The sequence below is a fragment of the Capricornis sumatraensis genome, chromosome 5 (assembly GCF_032405125.1).
Source record: "Capricornis sumatraensis isolate serow.1 chromosome 5, serow.2, whole genome shotgun sequence".
NCBI lineage: Eukaryota > Metazoa > Chordata > Mammalia > Artiodactyla > Bovidae > Capricornis > Capricornis sumatraensis.
This window is the reverse complement of record NC_091073.1, coordinates 60784729-60789439: the sequence shown is the minus strand read 5'-3', so window position 1 is coordinate 60789439 and position 4711 is coordinate 60784729.

Here is a 4711-nt window from a genome sequence, read left to right as displayed (position 1 = left end):
TGTAAGACCTTGTGCTCTTTATTTTGAAATAAAGATCTTTTCACATTAAAAGTGCTTCTTTTCTAAAAGAAGAAACATTTATGAGTTTATGTATAGAGTCCAAAATGATAAAATGGGGTTGGGAGAGTAAAACAGAACTTCCTTTTGTATATTTGGAAACATGAAAATAAATGAAAAAAGTGTAGCCATATATCGTTGACATTCCAGCTACTTTTAAGACCATTGTGTCTTGGTTGCCCCATGAGGTGCTTTCTTTTTTTTTTTTTTTTTACTTTATGGGAAGTTGTAGGCATTTTGACAGTGCACTAGGGTTTTTTATTATAAAACTTTGTTAAAATAACATTGCACACATAATACCTGCACTTTAGAATTTACAGATTTCTTTATATTAGTGCAGTAAACAGTAATAAAAGTGGTGGAAGAAGCATGCAAATAAGGACCAAAATCCACAGAGGTATTTTTTCTGAACTAGTCTATTCTGCCACATCTTCAACCCCTCCTGGAAGGTCTGATGCTCCCCCTGTTGGCTGCCTTCTGGAGCTGTTACTGCTGCTGGGAGGGTGAGTTCCAGTGCTCGGATACAATGCAATGGAAAACAAACTTGGAATCTCAAACCTGGGGTTACATGTTGTCACCTCTTTATATCCCAAGTAGTTCAGGACCATAGAGAAGAGATTGTAAGTAGTATTTTTTCTAAATTTTCAATTTACTATATATATTTTTTAGAATATTGGTGAATTTTTATTAAAGCAATTTATGGTGGTCGTTTAGTCACTAGTTGTGTCCGACTCTTGACGACCCCCCGGACTGTAGCCTGCCAGGCTCCTCTGTCCATGGGATTTCCTGGGCAAGAATACTGGAGTGAGATGCCATTCATTTCCTTCTCAGGAGATCATCCCAACCCAGGAACTGAACTCCGGTCTCCTGCATTGCAGGTGGATTCTTGATACCACTTAGCCACCAGGGATATATGTGTATAGTTTCAGTAGTTCTTCAGTGCTTATAAGCAAGTTAGTTCCCTGCTCCTTCCTTTCCCGTTTCTCAGGATTTCATTTCAGCATTTAGTTTCTTCCTAGCACTTTGTTTCCAGATTTCTAAGTAAAATGCTTATACAGCTATTTCTTCATTTGATACGTAAGGATTTCAGCCTTTTTACTCCACCCCCCCCACCCCCTGCCAAACTTTTTTGCTAAATCAGCATCGTTGTTTACATTATAGTCACCATATTTTCTATTCATTTCTGAAGCGGATGGTTTCCTGTGCTTACATTACTGTTCTCATAGGACATCTTGTCTTGGTTTTATACATCATTTAACTCTTCCAGAGCAGTCCCAATAAGTTTGTAAAACTCCTCTTTAACCTCTTTGTCATATGGTCAAAGCCCAAAAGAATATTGAATTCTTTGTTGTTTCAGTCTAGACTACTTTCAGCTGATTGTACAGCTGTTGCTTGTGACTCCATCCTAGGATCTGTTTTCCACTCAAGTTGGATTCCACATCTGGACCCCATGTCTTCGCTATTAGATTACTTCCCTGTTAAAATGGAATGAGTGAAACTTCTGGGAATGAGTGTGTGGGAGGTCAATTATGTTGAAACTTTATGTGTCTAACAGGTACTTTGGCTTGGTATATAAAATTTCAGGTAGAAAACAAAACTTGGGATTTTGAAGGCATTGCTCTACTCAAAGAGTTGCCACAATGTCTGATGCAGTTTTACTTTCTGATTTATTTTGTTTTATTTTGTTCTTTGAATCTCTGTCTCTGCTGTAAAAATGTGTGGTACTGTGTTTTGGTAGACTGGCAATCTGGGAAATACTAAGTTCTTGATACCACCCTCCCATCCTCCACATAGACGCATATACATTTTCTATGATCTGGAACTCCCATGAAATGTTAGAGCTGCTGGATGGAGCCTCTGGCCTTACTTCTTTTTCTTTCTGGGAGAGATTGTAACAGTTTTCAGATCTTGCTGTTGCATTATATTTTTAGCTAACATGAAATTACCTGCCTGTATTTAGCTGTGTACTTCACTGTTGCCTTCAGTTCTGAGCCTGCTTAAATTCTGTAGGGTCCATCACTTACTCAGCAGTGATGGTCCTGTGACTGTCTGCTAAGGTACGTACCAATCACTCTCCTTCCTATATTCGATAGATTTGCTGAAATCTTGCTCAGTATTGTTACCTCCTATGTTTATTATTATGGCTCTATAACTTCTATTCTGCCTTTTTTACTGGAGTTTTGGGAGGAAGAGATAAGCAGGTATTAATTGTATATTAAATTTATAGATGGGTGCCTTTTCATGAAATTGTTGGGTAGTTGCTAGGCAGGATAATGGGATTCAATGTGAAAGTGCTTGAGTTATCTTCAGAGCAGTAAAATGGTGTATGATACACCAATTATTCCTTGATACTGGTTAACCTTGCTGGCTTACAGGAATTTAAAATGGTCCCTGCCTAGTAAGTTCTTTGAGGTTTAGTCATTCATTTTGAATCAGTTGGCATCTTTGACTCAAGTCTTTGATAGCATATGCTTTAATTTCCTGGGAATGAGATATAATATTTGAAAGAAAAACAGAAATAGTTGAAAATATCCCCAAATTGATCAATTCTTGTGAAAATACCTGTTTTCCTCTTGTGACTCAGAACTCTTCAGGATGTGACCTTTTAGATACATAGCAGATAAAGTGAAGTGGATTGTCTTGCTTTGCTCTTAAGTGGTTCTCTAGAAGTCTACCTGGTCACACACCATAAAAAAACCTCATCCCTCCCCCTCTGGTGTAAAATATGGTTGAATCCAGACTTTGGTGTGAGGAACTGTTAATTTCCATTTTCCTCGTCCTTGAGGGCAAAAGGGGGTGACTTAATACTTCAAGGGTTAGGTTTACAGGAGAGAGAAAAACACAGTGTTCAAAATGAGGCTTTTTTTTCTTTAAAGAATAGATGGTTTAAAACAGATCGGGTAGTTGGGAGATTAAAGCTGAACATGATGATTAAAATAGCAAACATTCTTATTTTTTCAAGAAATGTTGCATAACAATGCATTATGTGCTTCGGAGAAAAAAGTTATTAGTTACAGTCTTCATGAATTGGTCCTCAGTTATAGACGAAACTTTAAAAGGTGACAAAGGAGAGTGGGGTCCATACTAATTTTGTAGACCAAACATTTTCTAATTTATGTGCTCAAGGCTGAGTTAATGTCTGTCTCAGTTCAGTTAGTCAGTTGCATCCAACCCTGCGACCCCATGGACTGCAGCACGGGAGGTTTCCCTGTCCATCACCAACTCCCGGAGCTTGCTCAAACTAACGTACATTGAGTCAGTGATGCCATCCAACCGTCTCATCCTTTGTTGTCCTCTTCTGCCTTCAGTCTTTCCCAGCATCATGGTCTTTTCCAGTGAGTCAGTTCTTCACATCAAGTGGTCAAATTATTGGAGCTTCGGCTTCAGCCTCAGTCCTTCCAATGAATATTCAGGACTGATTTCCTTTAGGATTGACTGGCTTGATCTTGCAGTCCAAGGGACTCTCTCAGGAGTCTTCTCCAACACCACAGTTCAAAAGCATCAGTTCCTTGGTGCTCAGCTTTCTTTATGGTTCAGCTCTTGCATCCATACATGACTGCTGGAAAAACCATAGCTTTGATTAGACGGACCTTTGTCGGCAAAGTAATGTCTGTCTAGTCATGGCAATAGAGAGTAGGATTATAAAGGGTTACATATCCGTTTATCACTTAATCATTAGTATCCTGCCCAGATAGTCAATCTGGGGCAGTGGGCCTGTGGGATTGTCTCACCACAGCTTCTTTTCTGTACACTAGAGGGCACATGCTCCTTGACATGTGAGAGGGAACCACATCAAAGGCTGACATTCCTGAGAAAGGAGGATGCGTTAAAAACTCACAGAATAAAGCCTTTGAAAATGAAAGTTGATGAGATGAAGTGCTCCTACCACCAGCAGTGGGACAGTGTGGGTCAGTAGCCATGTAATCTCCCACGCCCCATCCCCTTTTGTAGCTGCTAGAAGCCCTGGAGTCCTCTGACCTGCCCTCATCCTGGTTAGTATTGTCACAACCGTATTCTCTTCCTGTTGACTGTCATCCTCTGATTGGTCTGGAGTCTTGTGTGGTTAGCTGTCAGTGGCAGCTCCAGCCTGCTTCCCCATATTTATACATGGGAGCTCCCCGTGGCAGAATGCAGGAGCTGTGTCAGGTTCCATATCAGCCAAATAAGGACATAAATCTCCGTCCAGTAAGAACCTTATCAGTTACCAATTAAATCAAGGCATGGTAGGGGTTTTTTTTTTCTTTTTAAAGCACAGTTTCAGTAATATATTTATTTAAACCTTAGACATTATTGAAAAAAATCAATATTTGGAATCTTAACTGCTTGGCTAAATTAACACTGGATATAGACCAACAGTTTCACGCTGGGGTTTATGGGCCTTCTAGGAGCACCCGTGTGCTGAAGGAAGGCAAAGAACTACAGAATTTCTATAAAGTCTTATAGTTGCTTTGAATATTCCCCCCCCCCCCCCCCGACAAAGCTCACGTTTTTGTAAGTAATTTGCATGCTGTTACTCTCAAGAGATTGAATTCTGATTCTTGAGGTTGGGATGTCTTTTGTTGCATGTGCTGTGTGCTTTTCTAACTTGTGATAGAAATGATTTAGACTTGATTTTAAAAATTACTTCCTGAATGTGAAGAGGCACTGACTCTGA